General features: G+C 43.9%; 7 non-coding genes across 7 annotated transcripts; 6 read left to right on the top strand and 1 right to left on the bottom strand.

Moving 5' to 3' along the window:
* Positions 1-3,538: 3,538 nt before the first annotated feature.
* LOC140285692 (U5 spliceosomal RNA) lies at positions 3,539-3,652 on the top strand. Its single transcript, XR_011910673.1, has one exon. It is a non-coding gene; the product is annotated as a U5 spliceosomal RNA (small nuclear RNA).
* A 308-nt stretch (positions 3,653-3,960) lies between these two features.
* LOC140285673 (U2 spliceosomal RNA) lies at positions 3,961-4,144 on the top strand. Its single transcript, XR_011910657.1, has one exon. It is a non-coding gene; the product is annotated as a U2 spliceosomal RNA (small nuclear RNA).
* A 2,291-nt stretch (positions 4,145-6,435) lies between these two features.
* On the top strand, positions 6,436-6,549 carry LOC140285689 (U5 spliceosomal RNA). Its single transcript, XR_011910672.1, has one exon. It is a non-coding gene; the product is annotated as a U5 spliceosomal RNA (small nuclear RNA).
* Positions 6,550-6,865: 316 nt separating this feature from the next.
* LOC140285663 (U2 spliceosomal RNA) lies at positions 6,866-7,056 on the top strand. Its single transcript, XR_011910648.1, has one exon. It is a non-coding gene; the product is annotated as a U2 spliceosomal RNA (small nuclear RNA).
* Positions 7,057-20,873: 13,817 nt separating this feature from the next.
* Positions 20,874-20,987, top strand: LOC140285688 (U5 spliceosomal RNA). The gene has a single exon (XR_011910671.1). It is a non-coding gene; the product is annotated as a U5 spliceosomal RNA (small nuclear RNA).
* Positions 20,988-21,295: 308 nt separating this feature from the next.
* LOC140285680 (U2 spliceosomal RNA) lies at positions 21,296-21,479 on the top strand. The gene has a single exon (XR_011910663.1). It is a non-coding gene; the product is annotated as a U2 spliceosomal RNA (small nuclear RNA).
* Positions 21,480-24,736: 3,257 nt separating this feature from the next.
* On the bottom strand, positions 24,737-24,850 carry LOC140285694 (U5 spliceosomal RNA). Its single transcript, XR_011910675.1, has one exon. It is a non-coding gene; the product is annotated as a U5 spliceosomal RNA (small nuclear RNA).
* Positions 24,851-25,424: the final 574 nt, after the last annotated feature.

Raw genomic sequence — 25,424 nt, 5'->3', positions numbered from 1 at the left:
TTACACGGTTTTTACAAACTTTAGTCAGACATTCACACCTTGCAGCTGAACCACCTCCATTCCCTGTTTTGATCATGTGTGGTCTGGAAATACTACCTTTTCTTCCCCCGTTTGTGAGTAATTATGGCTGGACATTCACACCTACTTGCAGCCGAAAAACCACCTCTCCCGCTTTTGATGATGTATTGCCCGGCATTCTAGTCTTTTCTATCACATTTTTCAGCAATTATGATCTGACATTCACACCTACTTGCAGTCGAACAACTCTGCTCCCGCTTTTGATTATGTTCGGTTGGATATTCAAACCTTTTCTTAACTGCTTTTTACAAACTATGGTCGGACGTTCACACGTTCTTGCAGCCGAACACCCCGGCTTCCGCTTTTGATGGTATATATTCGGGTATTCGAACCTTCTCTTACCCGCTTTTTACAAACCATGGTTGGACTTTCATACCTTCTTGTAGCCGAACAACTCCACTCCTGCTTTTGATGATTTATGGTTGGACATTCGCATCTTTTCCTACCCATTTTTCAGTAATTATGGGTGGATATTCACATCTTCTTGCAGCTGAACACCTCCTCTCCCGCTAATGATCATGTAAGGTTTGATATTCGAAAATTTTCTTTCATGTTTTAAAGCAATTATTAATGGACATTCACACCTACTTGCAGCCGAACACCACCTCTCCCGCTTTTGATGATGTATGGACCGGCATTCTTACCTTTTCTAACACATTTTTCAGCAATTATGGTTGGAGAATCACACCTACTCACAGCCGAACAACTCCGCTCCCGCATTTGATGGTGTATAGTCGGGATTTCTCACCCTTTCTCATCAGCTTTTTGCAAATTATTCTCTGACATTCACACCTACTTGCAGTCGAACAGCTCTGCTCCCGCTTTTGATTATGTTTGGTTAGATATTCGAACCTTTTCTTAACTGCTTTTTTACAAACTTTGGTCGGACGTTCACACCTTCTTGCAGCCGAACACCTACGCTTCCGGTTTTGATAGTGTATTTTCGGGCATACGAACCTTTTCTTACCCGCTTTTTACAAACCATGGTCGGACTTTCACACCTTCTCTTAGCTGAACAACTCCGCTCCCTCTTTTGATTGTGTACAGTCGGGTATTTTACCCTTTTCTTACCTGCTTTTTACCAACTATGATCGGACATTCACACCGTCTTACAGCGGAACACCTCCGCTCCCTCTTTGATGGTGTATGTTCGGGTATTCAAACCTTTTCTTACCCGCTTTTTCCAAACTATGGTCGGCTATTCACAGCTTCCTCTCCACCATACTTGTATGGTTGGATATTCACACCCACTTGCATCCGAAGACCTCTGCCCCAAATTTTGTTGATATTTAGTCGGACATTCGCACCTTACCCGCTTTTGGCAAACTATGGCCTTCTTGCAGCCAAACACCTCTGATCTCGCTTTTGATGATGTAAGGTTGGGCATTCAGACCTTGCTTCACCTGCTTTTCACCAAATATAGTCGGACATTCACACCTTCTTGCAGCCGAACACTTCCGCTTTTAGTGTTCTATGAGGCATTCACATATTTTTTTTCACCGTATTTTATAGATTATGGTTGGAAATTCTCACCCACTCTCATCCGAAGACCTCTCCTCCCGCTTTTGTTAATATATAGTCGGGCATTCGAACCTTTTCTTACCCGCTTTTTACAAATTATGGTCGAACATTCACACCTACTTGCAGCTGAATACTTCCGCTCCACCTTTTAGGTATGTATGGTTGGCATTTGCACCTCTTTTTATACTGATTGCTGAAGATTAAGTTGTTCTTTCTCAAACTACAAATTTTTTTTAATTGTTGTAACTTGATTTGAAGTGGATAAATAAGGAGGACAAACAGTTTTAAGTCAGGCTGATAGAAGGAATTAATTTATAGCAAAATCTGTATTTCGTCATATGTCGAGAGATGCTTATTGCTGAAGAAGTTCTTTCTCATAATACAAAGTTTGTTGTTTATTGTTGAAACTTCATCAGAAGTGAAGAAATAAATGAATGCCTATCAACAAATGTGGGATCTAAACTCTAGTGCTTCCTCTAAAATAATTTCCTTTCTCAATTTAGAAATGTGTGTGTGTAAGTCACAACACCCGTGACACCAAAACGGCTTTCTTTTCTCTACACTCTGCACTATGAGCACACACACCAAATCAGAAAGGCTTTTTTCTCTCTTTTCTACATTATGGACAGTGGGGACACAAAACCGCTCTCTCTCTTTTTTTTTTTTTATCGTGTGCCAGGGCGTTGTCTCACGTATTAGATTATGCTTAAGATACGAATGGGTTTATCAGTCACATCAGAATCCATACATACTGATCCTCCCGTAATAAAATGGTCGGATCTTATCAAACACACTTTGTTTCTTGTGACAATCAAGTCAGCGAAACAGCGTATACACGTCAAGACACTGAATCAAGTTTGCCACAAGAACTCATAAGTTTGGCAGTATTGCTCTGCCGTCAGCAATCATACACCCATTTTATTTTCGTGAGACATGTGCAAGCACCTGTTCATCTACTGTTCTATCACTATGAATTAGTGATCTATTATCAATAAGGATACTTCTACAACTACTATCAAAGTATGTCCGGACTTCTTATGTTGTCAGTTGCTATATATGAATAAGTGGGTAGCTACTGACAAGCATTAAGCATGTCACACAGCACAAACATATAACATTTCAGGACACACCACACAGTTAACAACCACAGTGAAGCGTGTCAAAGCCCAAACATGTAACATTCAACAGGACACTTACACAACACATTCAAATCAAACAGTCAGACAACATACAAGAACATATACCCCAGCCGGCATTGCTCCCTGCCTATTTTCGTACAGCACACTATGTGTGCGCACACCTTTATTCACAAACTCTTCAACTTATACTCTTTTACCGAAGCTGCTACAGCTCGATTGGCCGAATACCCTTAGATCCTATTTCGGTGAATTTGACATCTGCCTTACATGTAACAGATTAGCGGTTTAGCAGTTTTAATTTAGTTTGAGTGAAGGAATTCATTTTATAGCAAAATCCGAAATCTTGAAGAACTCATGAAAGTAAGCTTATTCTCGGATTCCTGAAACTTTAGATTTGCTCTTTCTTTTACTGCAAAGTACAACGTTGTTGTTTTTTTGTTTAAATCTTTCTAGACATGGTAAATATGAAGGACAAAGCAGTTTTAACATAGTTTGAGTGAAGGAATTCATTTTATAGATAAAATCCCAAGAGTCTGCTGAGAAAAGAGAGTGAATGCGAAGTAGACTTTAACACGGCTCTGGGAGCGAGCCGAGTGTGGGCTAACCGGGAGAATTGCTTGAAAGAAACGCGACACCGAATGAGCGGTCAGAACAAAGCCTCAATACGGTGTTCCCGTGGTGTTTTTGTTGCTGCCTTGTCGATTGCACAGGGGCAAGCGTTTCAACCAAGCAACGCTCACCATGGGGAAGGTGGCTATGGCAACTAGCCTGATGCCCTGCTCCCGCAGTGACGGATAATCGTACTCTGGTTTCTCTTCATAACATACAAGTCTTTCGCCTTTTACTAAAGACTTTCGTGGAGAGCAGCACTAATGAGTTGTTTCTATTTTTGGCAGGCTTTACCTTTGCAGGTGAAGCCCTTTCTGTCTGTGCAAAAGAAATCTTGTTACTGTGCAGAGTGACTTCTCTGAGTAGAGTCGCCTTACTTGTTGCGATTGTGCCGATGTTCGAAGCTGGAGTGCAAAGTTGTTGCTTGAATGGTGCTTGCTGGAGCATGCGGGAGTGCAAAGTTATACCATTTAAAAGGGCTGAAGAGTGCTCAGTGCAGCGGGTGGGCGGAGGTGCAACGTGACACTCTGGCCACCTATGGCCATAAAAAGAACACTGCTACAAGTGCGCATTGTGCCAGCAAGGGCCCTCGGACCTGAAACAGTGGACAGTTATCGCTTCTCGGCCTTTTGGCTAAGATCAAGTGTAGTATCTGTTCTTATCAGTTTAATATGTCCTCTATACGAGGACTACATATTAAATGGATTTTTAAGAATAGGAGTTGAAAAAGAAGCTTGCTCCGTTCACTCCAAGCATTGACCCAGTACTGCAGTGCCGCTGGGAACGGTGCGCTCTTCTCTGCTCTTGTGAAAAAGCAAACAGCGGTGCAGGATGGAAGTTTCAGGGAGCCCAAGATGAAACTTTCTTTTAATCTGCTGAGAAAAGAGAGTGAATGCGAAGTAGACTTTAACACAGCTCTGGGAGCGAGCCGAGTGTGGGCTAACCGGGAGAATTGCTTGAAAGAAACGCGACACCGAATGAGTGGTCAGAACAAAGCCTCAATACGGTTTTCCCGTGGTGTTTGTGGCTGCCTTGTCTTTTGCACAGAGTAAAAGACAAGGCAGCCATCGAATAGGGCCCAATTGTTCCTACTTGGTCAGCCGAGGAGCAAGGGGGGGGAGCAAGCGTCTCAACCAAGCAAATCTCACCAAGTAGGAACAATCGGGCCCTATTCGATGGCTGCAACACCTGAAAGAGATATTGATGCGAGACCCGATCAAAAGCTTTTTCAAAGTCTAAATTTAAGATGACAAGCCGGGTGTTTCTGTCTCTAGCGTAATCAATGATGTCTCGAATCAGTACGAGGCTGTCGGTGAGTTGTCTCTCTGAGATGGCACAAGCCTGGTCTGGGTGAATTACCTCCTCTAAAACAGAGGACATCCGTGTCGTTAAAACCTTGCTAAAAAGTTTACAGTCAAAGTTTAAAAATGTGATGGGCCTCCAATTCTTTAGGTCAGTCTTATCATTTTTATCAGAAGTGAAGAAATAAATGAATGCCTATCAACAAATGTGGGATCTAAACTCTAGTGCTTCCTCTAAAATAATTTCCTTTCTCAATTTAGAAATGTGTGTGTGTAAGTCACAACACCCGTGACACCAAAACGGCTTTCTTTTCTCTACACTCTGCACTATGAGCACACACACCAAATCAGAAAGGGTTTTTTCTCTCTTTCCTACATTATGGACTGTGGGGACACAAAACCGCTCTCTCTTTTTTTTTTTATCGTGTGCCAGGGCGTTGTCTGACGTATTAGATTGTGCTTAAGATACGAATGGGTTTATCAGTCACATCAGAATCCATACATACTGATCCTCCCGTAATAAAATGGTCGGATCTTATCAAACACACTTTGTTTCTTGTGACAATCAAGTCAGCGAAACAGCGTATACACGTCAAGACACTGAATCAAGTTTGCCACAAGAACTCATAAGTTTGGCAGTATTGCTCTGCCGTCAGCAATCATACATCCATTTTATTTTCGTGAGACATGTGCAGGCACCTGTTCATCTACTGTTCTATCACTATGAATTAGTTTATCTATTATCAATAAGGATACTTCTACAACTACTCTATCAAAGTATGTCCGGACTTCTTACCTTGTCAGTTGCTATATATGAATAAGTGGGTAGCTACTGACAAGCATTAAGCATGTCACACAGCCCAAACATATAACATTTCAGGACACACCACACAGTTAACAACCACAGTGAAGCGTGTCAAAGCCCAAACATGTAACATTCAACAGGACACTTACACAACACATTCAAATCAAACAGTCAGACAACATACAAGAACATATACCCCAGCCGGCATTGCTCCCTGCCTATTTTCCTACAGCTCACTATGTGTGCGCACACCTTTATTCACAAACTCTTCAACTTATACTCTTTTACCGAAGCTGCTACAGCTCGATTGGCCGAATACCGAATAATCCTAATTCGGTGAATTTGACATCTGCCTTACATGTAACAGATTAGCGGTTTAGCAGTTTTAATTTAGTTTGAGTGAAGGAATTCATTTTATAGCAAAATCCGAAATCGTGAAGAACTCATGAAAGTAAGCTTATTCTCGGATTCCTGAAACTTTAGATTTGCTATTTCTTTTACTGCAAAGTACAACGTTGGTTTTTTTGTTTAAATCTTTCTAGACATGGTAAATATGAAGGACAAAGCAGTTTTAACATAGTTTGAGTGAAGGAATTCATTTTATTGATAAAATCCCAAGAGTCTGCTGAGAAAAGAGAGTGAATGCGAAGTAGACTTTAACACGGCTCTGGGAGCGAGCCGAGTGTGGGCTAACCGGGAGAATTGCTTGAAAGAAACGCGACACCGAATGAGCGGTCAGAACAAAGCCTCAATACGGTTTTCCCGTGGTGTTTTTGTTGCTGCCTTGTCTTTTGCACAGAGTAAAAGACAAGGCAGCCATCGAATAGGGCCCGATTGTTCCTACTTGGTCAGCCGAGGAGCAAGGGGGGGGGGGGGGGGGGGGGGGGGGGGGGGGCAAGCGTCTCAACCAAGCAAAGCTCACCATGGGGAAGGTGGCTATGCCAACTAGCCTGATGCCCTGCTCCCGCAGTGACGGATAATCGTACTCTGGTTTCTCTTCATAACGTACAAGTCTTTCGCCTTTTACTAAAGACTTCTGTGGAGAGCAGCACTAATGAGTTGTTTCTATTTTTGGCAGGCTTTACCTTTGCGGGTGAAGCCCTTTCTGTCTGTGCAAAAGAAATCTTGTTACTGTGCAGAGTGACTTCTCTGAGTAGAGTCGCCTTACTTGTTGCGACTGTGCCGATGTTCGAAGCTGGAGTGCAAAGTTGTTGCTTGAATGGTGCTTGCTGGAGCGTGCGGGAGTGCAAAGTTATACCATTTAAAAGGGCTGAAGAGTGCTCAGTGCAGCAGGTGGGCGGAGGTGCAAAGTGACACTCTGGCCACCTATGGCCATAAAAAGAACAGGGGTGTTAGCGGATAAGTGCGCATTGTGCCAGGAAGGGCCCTCGGACGTGAACCAGTGGACAGTTGTCGCTTCTCGGCCTTTTGGCTAAGATCAAGTGTAGTATCTGTTCTTATCAGTTTAATATCTGATATGTCCTCTATACGAGGACTACATATTAAATGGATTTTTAGCAATAGGAGTTGAAAAATTAGCTTGCTCCGTTCACTCCAAGCATTGACCCCGTACTGCAGTGCCGCTGGGAACGGTGCACTCTTCTCTACTCTTGTGAAAAAGCAAACAGCGGTGCAGGGTGCAAGTTTCAGGGAGCCCAAGATGAAACTTTCTTTTAGTCTGCTGAGAAAAGAGAGTGAATGCGAAGTAGACTTTAACACGGCTCTGGGAGCGAGCCGAGTGCGGGCTAACCGGGAGAATTGCTTGAAAGAAACGCCATACCAAATGAGCGGTCAGAACAAAGCCTCAATACGGTGTTCCCGTTGTGTTTTTGTTGCTGCCGCTGTTTGCTTTTTCACAAGAGCGCACCTGTTGAGGGGGGGCCTGGGGGGGCCTGGGTGATGGTGGGTCTCAGGCCCGGGCTGCTGCGACTGGTGTGACCGGGTGGTTTGTTTGTTTGTTTTTTGTTGTTGTTTGTTTGTTTTTTGTAGAGGTCCTCCGGAGTGGGGTTGGGTTGAGTGGGGTGGGGCGGGATGGGTACCTTCTGGGGGTACAGTAGCTCCCAGAATATGGTCGCTGCAGGCCCCGAGCCTGGTGGACATCAGGCCCTCCTGTCCTGTGTTGGCTCCCTGGTAGCGGGGATGCCTATTGCAGCCAGTCCCTGGCTGCCCCCAGTGTATATCCCCATACCCCTCTCCCTTCTGGCTCCTGTACACAGCACACACTCACACATGAAGGGTTTTGGGGGCGTGTGTGTTCGGTGGGGTGTAGTGGACTCTGCAGTAGTTGCCCTCTGCAGTTCCCACCCCTGTTTTAATTACACCTTAGACATTACTACTTATCAAACACACTCACACACACACATTAGGTCTTGGGGGGTGGTTACACTGAGTGGCATCTGGTGGGCGGGGCTCTTTGGGTATGTAGGCTGCCCAGAGGGCCACGCTCCCAGTTCTACAAGTTTGGCTGCCCCTCAATTTTAATTGCTCACTATTAGAAAATATTGAAGAGCCAGAAGGGTGAGGGGAGGGGTCTTCTTCGCACACCCCTGCTTCCTGGTTGCTGCTCGGGGCGGGAGGGGCCAGGAGGATTAATTAATTGTTCTGCTGGTTTGGGGTCTGTGGTGGCTGGGGGGCTGCTGGCCCCCTGGTGTGCCCGCTGCACTACACCCCAGCGGAGTCGAGGGAGGGAGGACGTGTGGATGTATGGGACATGAAAGTGTGTGTGGTAATGATTGGGCCTGGATCTTGGACTTGCTGTCGCCTGGCCTGCCTGTGCTTCTCCCGATGGGGGGGGCGGCGTGGCCTCTCTCCGCTGCTCGCGACTTCACCCACCTGTGGGCACGTCTTGACTCCCAGGGCACTTGGCCAGGGGTGCTGGGGCAGGCACTGACCCACTGTGTGGCTGTCTGGGGCGCTTGGCCCTCCTGGGTATTGGGTGGGGCCTCTGCCGGGGGGTTTGGGGGCGCTCGGGCTCCTGGGGCCCGGATCCAGTGCACGGCCCATGTCTGGGCGGCTGGGGCCTGGCGACGTCGGTGGGCTGTTGCCCCTGGCTCCCGGAAGGCCTCTGCCCTATGCTTATGGGGGCTCTTTCCGGGGGCTTCCTCTGTAGTCTTCTGGGTGGATGCGTGGTTGCCCCTGCGGTGGGCTTCCTGGGTTCTGTGCTCTGTGGGGGCTGCTGGTGGCCTGGGTCTTGTGGCCCTCTCTGCCTGCTTCTGATTGCTTGGGGGGGCTGTGGATTGTGGCCCTGTACGCTTATACACTCATAACTAAGCACGGTTATCATGTAGGTCCTGTGCCATGGGTGTTGCATGTTCTCACACACACACAACCACATTCATTAGTCCAGTAGCATGGTCGCTAAGCAGTTGATGTATTATCATGTCGTCTCAGGTCATCTATATCCACAGCTGTGTTGTATGCGATGTATGTTCTGTTTTTCTCTTCTTTCCTCTTCTTCTTCTTCTTCTTTCCTTGTCCCCCGGTCCGGTTCAGTTCTATTACATGTCATATATTGTAAACAGAAATAAATATATTTATTATATATATAAAAATCATATTTACCATGTCTTGAAAGATTTAAACAAAAAAACCAACGTTGTACTTTGCAGTAAAAGAAATAGCAAATCTAAAGTTTCAGGAATCCAAGAATAAGCTTACTTTCATGAGTTCTTCACGATTTCGGATTTTGCTATAAAATGAATTCCTTCACTCAAACTAAATTAAAACTGCTAAACCGCTAATCTGTTACATGTAAGGCAGATGTCAAATTCACCGAAATAGGATCTAAGGGTATTCGGCCAATCGAGCTGTAGCAGCTTTGGTAAAAGAGTATAAGTTGAAGAGTTTGTGAATAAAGGTGTGCGCACACATAGTGAGCTGTAGGAAAATAGGCAGGGAGCAATGCCGGCTGGGGTATATGTTCTTGTATGTTGTCTGACTGTTTGACTTGAATGTGTTGTGTAAGTGTCCTGTTGAATGTTACATGTTTGGGCTTTGACACTTCACTGTGGTTGTTAACTGTGTGGTGTGTCCTGAAATGTTATATGTTTGGGCTGTGTGACATGCTTAATGCTTGTCAGTAGCTACCCACTTATTCATATATAGCAACTGACAACATAAGAAGTCTGGACATACTTTGATAGTAGTTGTAGAAGTATCCTTATTGATAATAGATAAACTAATTCATAGTGATAGAACAGTAGATGAACAGGTGCCTGCACATGTCTCACGAAAATAAAATGGGTGTATGATTGCTGACGGCAGAGCAATACTGCCAAACTTATGAGTTCTTGTGGCAAACTTGATTCAGTGTCTTGACGTGTATACGCTGTTTCGCTGACTTGATTGTCACAAGAAATAAAGTGTGTTTGATAAGATCCGACCATTTTATTACGGGAGGATCAGTATGTATGGATTCTGATGTGACTGATAAACCCATTCGTATCTTAAGCATAATCTAATACGTGAGACAACGCCCTGGCACACAATCAAAAAAAAAAAGAGAGAGCGGTTTTGTGTCCCCACAGTCCATAATGTAGAAAAGAGAGAAAAAAGCCTTTCTGATTTGGTGTGTGTGCTCACAGTGCAGAGTGTAGAGAAAAGAGAGAAAAGAAAGCCGTTTTGGTGTCACGGGTGTTGTGACTTACACACACACATTTCTGAATTGAGAAAGAAAATTATTTTAGAGGAAGCACTAGAGTTTAGATCCCACATTTGTTGATAGGCATTCATTTATTTCTTCACTTCTGATGAAGTTTCAACAATAAACAACAAACTTTGTATTATGAGAAAGAACCAGACTCATTCTTCAGGAATCCGAAAATAAGCTCTATTTTACGAGTTATGCACGAATTCGGATTCTCCTATAAAACGAATTCCTTAACTCTAACCAAGTTAAGACTGCTTTGTCCTTCATATTTATTCATGTCTAATCAAGTTTCAACGATATACAACGTTGTACTTTGTAGAATGAGAAAGAACTTCTTCAGCAATAAGCATCTCTCGACATATGACGAAATACAGATTTTGCTATAAAATTAATTCCTTCTATCAGCCTGACTTAAAACTGTTTGTCCTCCTTATTTATCCACTTCAAATCAAGTTTCAACAATTAAAAAAATGTTGTAGTTTGAGAAAAAACAACTTCATCTTAAGCAATCAGTAGGGTAAGAAAGGGTAAGAAAAGGTGCAAATGCCAACCATACATCACTAAAAGGTGGAGCGGAAGTATTCGGCTGCAAGTAGGTGCGAATGCCTGACAATGTATGATCAAAAGAGGGAGCGGAGGTTTTCGGCTGCCAGGTCTGAATGTCCAACCATAATTTGTAAAAACCGGGGAAGAAAAGGCTCGAAAGCCCGACTATACACCATCAAAAGCGGGAGCGGAGGTGTTCGGCTGCAAGTAGGTGTGAATGTTCGACCATAATTTGTAAAAAGCGGGTAAGAAAAGGTTCGAATGCCCGACTATATATTAACCAAAGCAGGAGGAGAGGTCTTCGGATACGAGTGGGTGAGAATTTACAACCATAATCTATAAAATGCGGTGAAAAAAAAGGTGTGAATACCCCATAGAACACTAAAAGGTAGAGCGGAAGTGTTCGGCTGCAAGAAGGTGTGAATGTCTGACCATAGTTTGTAAAAAGCGGGTAAGAAAAGGTTCGAATGCCCGAACATACACCATCAAAGGAGGGAGCGGAGGTGTTCCGCTGTAAGAAGGTGTGAATGTCCGACCATAGTTGGCAAAAAGCAGGTAAGAAAAGGTTAAAATACCCGATTGTACACAATCAATAGCGGGAGCAGAGTTGTTCCACTACTAAAAGGTGTGAAAGTCCGACCATGGTTTGTAAAAAGCGGGTAAGAAAAGGTGTGAATGCCCGACAATGTATGATCAAAAGAGGGAGAGGAGGTTTTCGGCTGAAACAAGGTCTGAATGTCCATCCATATTTTGTAAAAATCTGGGAAGAAAAGGCTCGAAAGCCCGACTATACACCATCAACAGCTGGAGCGGAGGTGTTCAGCTGCAAGAAGGTCTGAATGTCCATCAATAATTGCTAGAAAACATGGAAGAGAATTTTCGAATATCAAACCGCACATGATCATAAGCGGGAGAGGAGGTGTTCAAATGCAAGAAGGTGTGAATGTCCACCCATAATTACTGCAAAATGGGTAAGAAAAGGTACGAATGCCCAACCATACATGATCCTAACAGGGAGCGGAGGTGTTTGGCTGCGACAAGGTGTGTATGTACACCCATAATTAATGAAAAGCGGGCAACAAGTAGGTTTGAATACCCATCATCAAAAGCAGGAGTGGATGTGTTCGGCTACAAGAAGGTTTGAATGTCTGACCATAGTTTGTAAAAAGCGGGTAAGAAAAGGTTCGAATGCCCGAACATACACCATCAAAGGAGGGAGCTGAGGTGTTCCGCTGTAAGAAGGTGTGAATGTCCAACCATAATTGGCAAAAAGCAGGTAAGAAAAGGTTAAAATACCCTATTGTACACAATCAATAGCGGGAGCAGAGTTGTTCCGCTACTAAAAGGAGGTTTTCGGCTGAAAGAAGGTCTGAATGTCCATCCATAATTTGTAAAAATCGGGGAAGAAAAGGCTCGAAAGCCCGACTATACACCATCAACAGCTGGAGCGGAGGTGTTCAGCTGCAAGACGGTCTGAATGTCCATCAATAATTGCTAGAAAACATGGAAGAGAATTTTCGAATATCAAACCGCACATAATCATAAGCGGGAGAGGAGGTGTTAAAATGCAAAAAGGTGTGAATGTCCACCCATAATTACTGCAAAATGGGTAAGAAAAGGTACGAATGCCAAACCATACATCATCAAAAGCAGGAGTGGATGTGTTCGGCTACAAGAAGGTTTTAATGTCTGACCATAGTTTGTAAAAAACGGGTAAGAAAAGGTTCGAATGCCCGAACATACACCATCAAAAGAGGGAGCGGAGGTGTTCCACTGTAAGAAGGTGTGAATGTCTGACCATAGTTGGTAAAAAGCGGGTAAGAAAAGGTGAAAATACCCGACTGTACACAATCAATAGCGGGAGCGGAGTTGTTCGGCTACTAAAAGGTGTGAAAGTCCGACCCTGGTTTGTAAAAAGCGGGTAAGAGAAGGTGCGAATGCCCGACAATGTATGATCAAAAGAGGGAGCGGAGGTTTTCGGCTGCAAGAAGGTCTGAATGTCCAACAATAATTTTGTAAAAACCGGGGAAGAAAAGGCTCGAAAGCCCGACTATACATCATCAAAAGCGGGAGCGGAGGTGTTCACCTGCAAGAAGGTCTGAATGTCCATCAATAATTGCTAGAAAACATGAAAGAAAATTTTCGAATATCAAACCACACATCATCATAAGCGGGAGAGGAGGTGTTCAGCTGCAAGAAGGTGTGAATGTCCGACCATAGTTTGTAAAAAATGGGTAAGAAAAGGTGCGAATGCTCAACCATACATCATCAAAAGCAGGAGTGGATGTGTTCGGCTAAATGAAGGTTTGAATGTCCGACCATAGTTCGTAAAATGCGGGTAAGAAAAGGTTCGAATGCCCAAACATACACCATCAAAAGAGGGAGCGGAGGTGTTCCGCTGTAAGACGGTGTGAATGTCCAACAATAGTTGGTATAAAGTGGGTAAGAAAAGGTTAAAATACCCGACTGTACACAATCAATAGCGGGAGCGGAGTTGTTCGGCTACAAGAAGGTGTGAAAGTCCGACCATGGTTTGTAAAAAGCGGGTAAGAAAAGGTTCGAATGCCCGAATATATACCATCAAAAGCGGAAGCGGAGGTGTTCGTCTGCAAGAAGGTGTGAATGTCCGACCAAAGTTTGTAAAAAGCAGTGAAGAAAAGTTTCGAATATCCAACCAAACATAATCAAAAGCGGGAGCGGAAGTGTTCGGCTGTGAGTAGGTGTGAATGTCAAACCATAATTGCTGAAAAATGTGTTAGAAAAGACTAGAATGCCGGACCATACATCATCAAAAGCGGGAAAAGTGGTGTTCGACTGCAAGTAGGTGTGAATGTCCAGCCATAATTACTCACAAACCGGTAAGAAAAGGTAGTATTGCCAGACCATACATTATCAAAACAGGGAGCGGAGGTGGTTCAGCTGCAAGGTGTGAATGTCTGACTAAAGTTTATAAAAAGCGGGTAAGACAAGGTGCGAATGCCTGACAATGTATGATCAAATGAGGGAGCGGAGGTTTTCGGCTGCAAGGTCTGAATGTACAACCATAATTTGTAAAAACCGGGGAAGAAAAGGCTCGAAAGCCCGACTATACACCATCAAAAGCGGGAGCGGAGGTGTTCGGCTGCAAGTAGGTGTGAATGTTCGACCATAATTTGTAAAAAGCGGGTAAGAAAAGGTTTGAATGCCCGACTATATATTAACAAAAGCAGGAGGAGAGGTCTTCGGATAAGAGTGGGTGAGAATTTCCAACCATAATCAATAAAATGCGGTGAAAAAAAAGGTGTGAATACCCCATAGAACACTAAAAGGTGGAGCAGAAGTGTTCGGCTGCAAGAAGGTGTGACTGTTCGACTATATTTAGTGAAAAGCAGGTGAAGCAAGGTCTGAATGCCCAACCTTACATCATCAAAAACGAGATCAGAGGTGTTTGGCTGCAAGAAGGCCATAGTTTGCCAAAAGCGGGTAAGCTGCGAATGACCGACTAAATATCAACAAAAGTGGGGGCGGAGGTCTTCGGATGCAAGTGGGTGTGAATATCCCACCATACAAGTATGGTGGAGAGGAAGCTGTGAATGGCCGACCATAGTAAAAAGCGGGTGAGAAAAGGTGCGAATGTCCAATCATACATGATCAAAACAGGGAGCGGAGGTGTTTGGCTGCGACAAGGTGTGTATGTCCACCCATAATTAATGAAAAGCGGGCAACAAGTAGGTTTGAATACCCATCATCAAAAGCAGGAGTGGATGTGTTCGGCTACAAGAAGGTTTGAATGTCTGACCATAGTTTGTAAAAAGCGAGTAAGAAAAGGTTCGAGTGCCCGAACATACACCATCAAAAGAGGGAGCGGAGGTGTTCCGCTGTAAGACGGTGTGAATGTCCAACAATAGTTGGTAAAAAGCGGGTAAGAAAAGGTTAAAATACCCGACTGCACACAATCAATAGCGGGAGCGGAGTTGTTCGGCTACAAGAAGGTGTGAAAGTCCGACCATGGTTTGTAAAAAGCGGGTAAGAAAAGGTGCGAATGCCCGACAATGTATGATCAAAAGAGGGAGTGGAGGTTTTCGGCTGCAAGAAGGTCTGAATGTCCAACCATAATTTGTAAAAACCGGGGAAGAAAAGGCTCGAAAGCCCGACTATACACCATCAAAAGCGAGATAGGTTGTGTTCAGCTTCAAGACGGTGTTCAGCTTCAAGACGGTCTGAATGTCCATCAATAATTGCTAGAAAACATGAAAGAAAATTTTCAAATATCAAACTGCACATGATCATAAGCAGGAGAGGAGGTGTTCAGCTGCAAGAAGGTGTGAATGTCTACCCATAATTACTGAAAAATGGGTAAGAAAAAGTGCGAATGCCTAACCATACATCATCAAAAGAGGGAGCGGAGGTGTTCCGCTGTAAGACGGTGTGAATGTCCGACCATAGATGGTAAAAAGCGGGTAAGAAAAGGTTAAATTACCCGACTGTACACAATCAAAAGAGGGAGCGGAGTTGTTCAGCTAAGAGAAGGTGTGAAAGTCCGACCTTGGTTTGTAAAAAGCGGGTAAGAAAAGATTCGTATGCCCGAATATACACCATCAAAAGCGGAAGCGGAGGTGTTCGGCTGCAAGATATTGTGAACGTCCGACCAAAGTTTGTAAAAAGCAGTTAAGAAAAGGTTTGAATATCCAACCATACATAATCAAAAGCGGGAGCAGAGCTGTTCGACTGCAAGTAGGTGTGAATGTCCAACCATAATTGCTGAAGAATGTGTTAGAAAAGGTAAGAATGCTGGACTATACATCATCAAAAGCGGTAGAGGTGGTGTTCGGCTGCAAAAAGGTGTGACTGTTCGACTAAAGTTTGTAAAAAGTGGGTAAGACAAGGTGCGAATGCCTGACAATGTATGATCAAAAGCGGGAGCGGAGGTGTTCAGCTGCAAGAAGGTCTACATGTCCATCAATAATTGCTAGAAAACATGAAAGAAACTTTTCGAAAATCAAACCGCACATGATCATAAGTGGGAGAGGAGGTGTTCAGCTGCAAGGTGTGAATGTCCACCCATAATTCCTGAAAAATGGGCAAAAAAAAGGTGTGAATGCCCAACCATACATCATCAAAAGCAGGAGTGGAAGTGTTCGGCTACAAGAAGGTGTGAACGTCCAACCAAAATATGTAAAAAGAAGTTAAGAAAAGGTTCGAATATCCAACCAAACATAATCAAAAGCGGGAGCAGAGCTGTTCAACTGCAAGTAGGTGTGAATGTCAGATCATAATTTGCAAAAAGCTGATGAGAAAGGGTGAGAATGCCCGACTATACATCATCAAATGCGGGAGCGGAGTTGTTCGGCTGTGAGTAGGTGTGAATCTCCGACCATAATTGCTGAAAAATGTGTTAGAAAAGGTAAAAATGCCGGTCCATACATTATCAAAAGCGAGATAGGTTGTGTTCGGCTGCAAGTAGGTGTGAATGTCCAGCCATAATTACTCACAAACGGGTAAGAAAAGGTAGTATTGCCAGACCATATATGATCAAAACAGGGAGCGGAGGTGTTTCAGCTGCAAGAAGGTTTGAATGTCAAACTAAAGTTCAAATATATTAACAAAAGCGGGAGGAGAGGTCTTCGGATGAAAGTGGTTGAAAATTTCCAACCATAATGTATAAAATGCGGTGAAAAAAAAGGTGTGATAGAACACTAAAAGGTGGAGCGGAAGTGTTCGGCTGCAAGAAGGTGTGAATGTCCGACTATATTTGGTGAAAAGCAGGTGAAGCAAGGTCTGAATGCCCAACCTTACATCATCAAAAGCAAGATCAGAGTTGTTAGGCTGCAAGAAGGCCATAGTTTGCCAAAAGCGGGTAAGGTGCGAATGTCCGACTAAATATCAACAAAATTTGGGGCGGAGGTTTTCGGATGCAAGTGGGTGTGAATATCCCACCATACAAGTATGGTGGAGAGGATGCTGTGAATAGCCGACCATAGTTTGGAAAAAGCGGGTAAGAAAAGGTTTGAATGCCCGAACATACACCATCAAAAGAGGGAGCGGAGGTGTTCCGCTGTACGAAGGTGTGAATGTCCGACCATACTTGGTAAAAAGCGGGTAAGAAAAGGTTAAAATACCCGACTGTACACAATCAATAGCGGGAGCGGATGTGTTCGGCTACAAGAAGGTGTGACAGTCCGACCATGGTTTGTAAAAAGCGGGTAAGAAAAGGTGCGAATGTCCGACAATGTATGATCAAAAGAGAGAGCGGAGGTTTTCGGATACACGAAGGTTTGAATGTCCTACCATAGTTTGTAAAAAGCGGGTAAGAAAAGGTTCGAATGCCCAACTATACACCATAAAAAGCGGGAGCGGAGGTGTTCCGCTGTAAGACGGTGTGAATGTCCGACGATAGTTGGTAAAAAGCGGGTAAGAAAAGGTTAAAATACCCGACTGTACACAATCAATAGCGGGAGCGGAGTTGTTCAGCTAAGAGAAGGTGTGAAAGTCCGACCATGGTTTGTAAAAAGCAGTTAAGAAAAGGTTCGAATATCCAACCAAACATAATCAAAAGCGGGAGCAGAGCTGTTCGACTGCAAGTAGGTGTGAATGTCCAGCCATAATTACTCACAAACGGGGGAAGAAAAGGTAGTATTGCCAGACCATACATGATCAAAACAGGTAGCGGAGGTTTGCTGCAAGGTGTTAATGTCTGACTATAGTTTGTAAAAAGCGGGTAAGACAAGGTGCGAATGCCCAACAATGTATGATCAAAAGAGAGAGCGGAGGTGTTCGGCTGCAAGGTCTGAATGTCCAACCATAATTTGTAAAAACCGGGTAAGAAAAGGCTCGAAAGCCCGACTATACATCATCAAAAGCGGGAGCGGAGGTGTTCAACCTCTCCTGCTTTTGATGATATATGGTCCGGCCTTCTTACCTTTTCTAACACATTTTTCAGCAATTATGGTCGGACATTCACACCTACTCACAGACGAACACCTCCGCTCCCACATTTGATAGTGTATAGTCGGGCATTCTCACCCTTTCTCATCAGCTTTTTGCAAATTATGATCTGATATTCACACCTACTTGAAGTCGAACAGCTCTGCTCCCGCTTTTGATTAAGTTTGGTTGGATATTCGAACCTTTTCTTAATGCTTTTTACAAACTTTGGTCGGACGTTCACACCGTCTTGCAGCCGAACACCTCCGCTTCCGCTTTTGATGGTGTATAGTCGGGCATTCGAGCCTTTTCTTACCCACCTATTACTTACTATGGTTGTACATTCAAACCTTCTTGTAGCCGAACACATCCGCTCCTGCTTTTGATGATGTATGATTTGGCATTCGCACCTTTTCTTACCCATTTTTCAGTAATTATTGGTCGGACATTCAGACCTTCTTGCACCTGAACACCTCTGCTCCCGCTTTTGATGGTGTCTAGTCGGGCTTTCGAGCCTTTTCTTCCCCGATTTTTACAAATTATGGTTGGACATTCAGACCTTGCAGCCGAAAACCTCCGCTCCCTCTTTTGATCATACATTGTCGGGCATTCGCCCCTTGTCTTACACGGTTTTTACAAACTTTAGTCAGACATTCACACCTTGCAGCTGAACCACCTCCATTTCCTGTTTTGATCATGTGTGGTCTGGAAATACTACCTTTTCTTCCCCCGTTTGTGAGTAATTATGGCTGGACATTCACACCTACTTGCAGCCGAAAAACCACCTCTCCCGCTTTTGATGATGTATTGTCCGGCATTCTAGTCTTTTCTATCACATTTTTCAACAATTATGATCTGACATTCACACCTACTTGCAGTCGAACAGCTCTGCTCCCGCTTTTGATTATGTTCGGTTGGATATTCAAACCTTTTCTTAACTGCTTTTTACAAACTTTGGTCGGACGTTCACACCTTCTTGCAGCCGAACACCCCCGCTTCCGCTTTTGATGGTATATATTCGGGTATTCGAACCTTCTCTTACCCGCTTTTTACAAACCATGGTTGGACTTTCATACCTTCTTGTAGCTGAACAACTCCACTCCTGCTTTTGATGATTTATGGTTGGACATTCGAATCTTTTCCTACCCATTTTTCAGTAATTATAGGTGGATATTCACATCTTCTTGCAGCTGAACACCTCCTCTCCCGCTAATGATCATGTAAGGTTTGATATTCGAAAATTTTCTTTCATGTTTTAAAGCAATTATTAATGGACATTCACACCTACTTGTAGCCGAACACCACCTCTCCCGCTTTTGATGATGTATGGACCGGCATTCTTACCTTTTCTAACACATTTTTCAGCAATTATGGTTGGAGAATCACACCTACTCACAGCCGAACAACTCCGCTACCGCATTTGATGGTGTATAGTCGGGATTTCTCACCCTTTTTCATCAGCTTTTTCTTTTCTTTTCTTTTCTTTTCTTTTCTTTTCTTTTCTTTTCTTTACCTTTTCTTAACTGCTTTTTTACAAACTTTGGTCGGACGTTCACACCTTCTTGCAGCCGAACACTTACACTTCCGGTTTTGATAGTGTATATTCGGGCATACGAACCTTTTCTTACCCGCTTTTTACAAACCATGGTCGGACTTTCACACCTTCTCTTAGCTGAACAACTCCGCTCCCTCTTTTGATTGTGTACAGTCGGGTATTTTAACCTTTTCTTACCCGCTTTTTACCAACTATGATCGGACATTCACACCGTCTTACAGCGGAACACCTCCGCTCCCTCTTTTGATGGTGTATGTTCGGGCATTCGAACCTTTTCTTACCCGCTTTTTACAAACCAGGGTTGGACTTTCACACCGTCTTACAGCGGAACACCTCCTCTCCCGCTTATGATCATGTACGGTTTGATATTCGAAAATTTACTTTCTTGTTTTAAAGCAATTATTGATGGACATTCAAACCTTCTTTTTGATGGTGTATAGTCGGGCTTTCGAGCCTTTTCTTCCCGGTTTTTACAAACCATGGTCGGACTTTCACACCTTCTTGTAGCCGAACAACTCCGCTCCTGCTATTGATTGTGTACAGTCGGGTATTTTAACCTTTTCTTACCCGCTTTTTACCAACTATGGTCGGACATTCACACCGTCTTACAGCGGAACACCTCTGCTCCCGCTTTTGATGGTGTATAGTCGGGCATTCGAACCTTTTCTTACCCGCTTTTTACAAACTATGGTTGGACTTTCACACCTTCTTGTAGCCGAACACATCCGCTCCCGCTATTGATTGTGTACAGTCGGGTATTCAAACCTTTTCTTACCCGCTTTTTCCAAACTATGGTCGGCTATTCACAGCTTCCTCTCCACCATACTTGTATGGTTGGATATTCACACCCACTTGCATCCGAAGACCTCTGCCCCAAATTTTTTTGATATTTAGTCGGACATTCGCACCTTACCCGCTTTTGGCAAACTATGGCCTTCTTGCAGCCAAACACCTCTGATCTCGCATTTGATGATGTAAGGTTTGGCATTCAGACCTTGCTTCACCTGCTTTTCACCAAATATAGTCGGACATTCACACCTTCTTGCAGCCGAACACTTCCGCTCCACCTTTTAGTGTTCTATCACACCTTTTTTTCACCGCATTTTATACATTATGGTCGGAAATTTTGACATCTGCCTTACATATAACGGATTAGCGGTTTAGCAGTTTTAATTTAGTTTGAGTGAAGGAATTCATTTTATAGCAAAATCCGAAATCGTGAAGAACTCATGAAAGTAAGCTTATTCTCGGATTCCTGAAACTTTAGATTTGCTATTTCTTTTACTGCAAAGTACAACGTTGGTTTTTTTGTTTAAATCTTTCAAGACATGGTAAATATGAAGGACAAAGCAGTTTTAACATAGTTTGAGTGAAGGAATTCATTTTATTGATAAAATCCCAAGAGTCTGCTGAGAAAAGAGAGTGAATGCGAAGTAGACTTTAACACGGCTCTGGGAGCGAGCCGAGTGCGGGCTAACCGGGAGAATTGCTTGAAAGAAACGCGACACCGAATGAGCGGTCAGAACAAAGCCTCAATACGGTTTTCCCGTGGTGTTTTTGTTGCTGCCTTGTCTTTTGCACAGAGTAAAAGACAAGGCAGCCATCGAATAGGGCCCGATTGTTCCTACTTGGTCAGCCGAGGAGCAAGGGGGGGGGGGGGGGGGGGGGGGGGGGGGTTGGGCAAGCGTCTCAACCAAGCAAAGCTCACCATGGGGAAGGTTGCTATGCCAACTAGCCTGATGCCCTGCTCCCGCAGTGACGGATAATCGTACTCTGGTTTCTCTTCATAACGTACAAGTCTTTCGCCTTTTACTAAAGACTTCTGTGGAGAGCAGCACTAATGAGTTGTTTCTATTTTTGGCAGGCTTTACCTTTGCGGGTGAAGCCCTTTCTGTCTGTGCAAAAGAAATCTTCTTACTGTGCAGAGTGACTTCTCTGAGTAGAGTCGCCTTACTTGTTGAGACTGTGCCGATGTTCGAAGCTGGAGTGCAAAGTTGTTGCTTGAATGGTGCTTGCTGGAGCATGCGGGAGTGCAAAGTTATACCATTTAAAAGGGCTGAAGAGTGCTCAGTGCAGCGGGTGGGCGGAGGTGCAACGTGACACTCTGGCCACCTATGGCCATAAAAAGAACACTGCTACAAGTGCGCATTGTGCCAGCAAGGGCCCTCGGACCTGAAACAGTGGACAGTTATCGCTTCTCGGCCTTTTGGCTAAGATCAAGTGTAGTATCTGTTCTTATCAGTTTAATATGTCCTCTATACGAGGACAACATATTAAATGGATTTTTAAGAATAGGAGTTGAAAAAGAAGCTTGCTCCGTTCACTCCAAGCCTCGACCCGGTACTGCAGTGCCGCTGGGAACGGTGCGCTCTCCTCTGCTCTTGTGAAAAAGCAAACAGCGGTGCAGGATGGAAGTTTCAGGGAGCCCAAGATGAAACTTTCTTTTAATCTGCTGAGAAAAGAGAGTGAATGTGAAGTGGACTTTAACACGGCTCTGGGAGCGAGCCGAGTGCGGGTTAACCGGGAGAATTGCTTGAAAGAAACGCGACACCGAATGAGTGGTCAGAACAAAGCCTCAATACGGTGTTCCCGTGGTGTTTGTGGCTGCCTTGTCTTTTGCACAGAGTAAAAGACAAGGCAGCCATCGAATAGATTGTTTCTACTTGGTCAGCCGAGGAGCGGGGGGGGGGGGGGGGGGGGGGGGCAAGCGTCTCAACCAAGCAAAGCTCACCAAGTAGGAACAATCGGGCCCTTTTCGATGGCTGCAACACCTGAAAGAGATATTGATGCGAGACCCGATCAAATGCTTTTTCAAAGTCTAAATTTAAGATGACAAGCCGGGTGTTTCTGTCTCTAGCGTAATCAATGATGTCTCGAATCAGTACGAGGCTGTCGGTGAGTTGTCTCCCTGAGATGGCACAAGCTTGGTCTGGGTGAATTACCTCCTCTAAAACAGAGGACATCCGTGTCGCTAAAACCTTGCAAAAAAGTTTACAGTCAAAGTTTAAAAGTGTGATGGGCCTCCAATTCTTTAGGTCAGTCTTATCATTTTTTTATAAAGTAGAGTCACTATTCCCACTCTAAAACTGTCAGGCAGTCGGTCGAGTTTTTCAAAATCTTTAAAAACATCTAAAATGTCTGATGATAAAAGGTCCCAATAGGTCAGATAGAATTCTGCAGGAAGCCCGTCTAAACCCGGAGCTCGACTTCTCTTAAAACCTGTTAGGCATTTTTTTAACTCTAAAGCAGTAAAATTCTGTGTCAAGTGTGCATTCTCTTTTACGGTTTTGTCAACGAATTTTAAGATTTCTGCCGATGTTTCCAAGTGCACTGGTTTCTCTTTGTACATGTTACTATAAAAGGTATGTACAGTTTCAATCATCTCTTGTGTGGATTTTGTTAAAAACCCATCTTCTCTTTTTAGATTTTGAATACACTCCTTTTTATTTTCTTAACTTTCTTTCTTTTTCACCTTCCTCAATTTCCTGCTCCCTGCTTCTTACAAAAATTCCTTTACTCTTTATTTCTGCTAAAACTGACATTTCCTTTTTGACATCTTTGATTTCTTCTTTAAAGTCTATGCCACACTGATTTAGTTTAAAGTAGCGCTGTAAGCGTTTATGTAGTCCCATCATACATCTATTCTCTTTCCTTTTTTTACGTTTACCTTGCTGTTTAAAAAAAGTCTGGGTCGTTTCCTTCACCATTTCCCACCATTGTGCATGTGTTTCGTAGAGGTCTTGAAGGGTCTGCCACTCTTTATAACATTCCCTGTACTGACTGACTATGATTTCATCCTCCAACAGGGAACAGTTGAGTTTCCACAGACCACTTCCTACCGTCACACCAGAAGGGGGTGAAAGGGTGCAGGAGAGCATAAGGTGGTCTGAAAAGAAAACAGGGGTTAATCTAACATCAGTGGGTGGGCAATCTCTAGTAAAGAAATAATCAATGCGAGAGGCTCTGGTGCCATCATGACTAAACCAGGTGAAGCCCTCCTCTCTGGGATGCATGGTTTTAAAACAGTCAGTAAGCTTAAAATCCCTGCATATGCCCTGAAGTAAAATCGAAGTCTTATCCACTTTAAAATCTACCCCTGCTCTTTTTCTATCTTTCCTGCTCAAGATACAGTTAAAATCCCCTACTACAACTAAAGGTACTTGCCCTAGCATGTAAAGCTGTATATCTTCTAAAAGGTCATACCTTTCATTTTTTCCATTGAAACCATAAATATTTAAGAGGTTAAAGTCTTGCCCCATAAAATTCAAGTGTGCTAAAAGTGCCCGTCCGTCTCTCACCACTGTGCTACCTTTCACCAGAACATGCGGATTTTTAATTAGAATGGCCACACCATCATTTTTATTTTGATTTGAGCCACTCCATATCGATAAATGGGGCCACATTTCCTCCCATTGTCTATGGTTTTTTTAAAAAGGTAGTCCACATTCTTGTATTAAAAACACATCTGATTTTATGGAGTCTAAGAAGGATAAAATACTCTGGGCTCTTGTCTTTGATTTCACACTTCTCACATTTAGTGTTGAGAAGGTGAGAACCATTAAAAGCATAAAGGAAAGTAGGTATGTCATTTTCGTTTTTCTAAGTTATCAAAACAAATTACACACAGGTTATTTCTTGGGAAACTAGCTCTTCCTTCATTTCTTTAGGTGAAAAGTGAGTAGGGTGATCTATATTTCCTTTTCGGACTCTCGGTGTTGGCCTCTGACGCAATGTTGCATTTAACTTTGAGTCCCTGGGGGTTGATTGCAGAGCTGAAGTTAAAAAGGAGACCTCATTTGGTGAGTCGGAGGGGAAGACTCTAGGTTCTTCCACTGAAGAACTGTCTGAAAGGGACCTAACCCTTCCCCTCTTCTCTGATACCACTGGGGAATCAGAGGCTCAGATGCCGTCCTCTTCGGCTGTTGACCTTCGGGGAGGTGAGTATCTTCACTAGACTCACCTGTCTGCTCTTCCTCCTCATTTAGCGTAGCTCCACCCTCTGCCTGTGAATTCTCACAGACTTCAACACTGAGTGGTAAGGCCTCTACAGGCCCCTCCCCTTTTTGCTCCTCACTTCCAATCCAAGCTTTTGGCGGGAAGTTTGAATTTATTGGGTCAACCTCTTCACTTTGTTCACCAACTGCCACCTTTGGTCCTTCTCTTTGTTGGCTTGACTGTGGCTTTACCGTCTTTAATTTGTTGGCAAAATATTTAGGGCAATCTCTGAAGAGGTGATTTAATTCTCCACAGAGATTACATTTCCTGCCATTTGGACACTCTCCAAAAGTTTGCCCAATTTCTCTGCTCTTCCCACATAACACCTTGGTACAAGCCTCAATCAGGTGCCCATGCTCACCACACTTGCGGCATAACTTGGGCTGCCCCTGGTAGTGGATGTAACCTCGGTTTTCAAGGTGGCCAGAGTGTCGCCCACCCGCTGCACTGAGCACTCTTCAGCCCTTTTAAATGGTATAACTTTGCACTCCCGCACGCTCCAGCAAGCACCATTCAAGCAACAACTTTGCACTCCAGCTTCGAACATCGGCACAGTCGCAACAAGTAAGGCGACTCTACTCAGAGAAGTCACTCTGCACAGTAAGAAGATTTCTTTTGCACAGACAGAAAGGGCTTCACCCGCAAAGGTAAAGCCTGCCAAAAATAGAAACAACTCATTAGTGCTGCTCTCCACAGAAATCTTTAGTAAAAGGCGAAAGACTTGTACGTTATGAAGAGAAACCAGAGTACGATTATCCGTCACTGCGGGAGCAGGGCATCAGGCTAGTTGGCATAGCCACCTTCCCCATGGTGAGCTTTGCTTGGTTGAGACGCTTGCTCCCCCCCCCCCCCCCCCTTGCTCCTCGGCTGACCAACTAGGAACAATCGGGCCCTATTCGATGGCTGCCTTGTCTTTTACTCTGTGCAAAAGACAAGGCAGCAACAAAAACACCACGAGAATCCCGTATTGAGGCTTTGTTCTGATCGCTCATTCGGTGTCGCGTTTCTTTCAAGCAATTCTCCCGGTTAGCCCACACTCGGCTCGCTCCCATAGCCGTGTTAAAGTCTACTTCGCATTCACTCTCTTTTCTCAGCAGACTCTTGGGATTTTATCTATAAAATGAATTCCTTCACTCAAACTATGTTAAAACTGCTTCGTCCTTAATATTTACCATGTCTAGAAAGATTTAAACAAAAAAAACAACGTTGTACTTTGCAGTAAAAGAAAGAGCAAATCTAAAGTTTCAGGAATCCGAGAATAAGCTTACTTTCATGAGTTCTTCACGATTTCGGATTTTGCTATAAAATGAATTCCTTCACTCAT

This window comes from Leuresthes tenuis, unplaced genomic scaffold, assembly GCF_036924035.1.
Source record: "Leuresthes tenuis unplaced genomic scaffold, fLeuTen1.0.hap1 SCAF_50, whole genome shotgun sequence".
NCBI lineage: Eukaryota > Metazoa > Chordata > Actinopteri > Atheriniformes > Atherinopsidae > Leuresthes > Leuresthes tenuis.
This window is presented reverse-complemented; position numbering and strand designations above follow the sequence as displayed.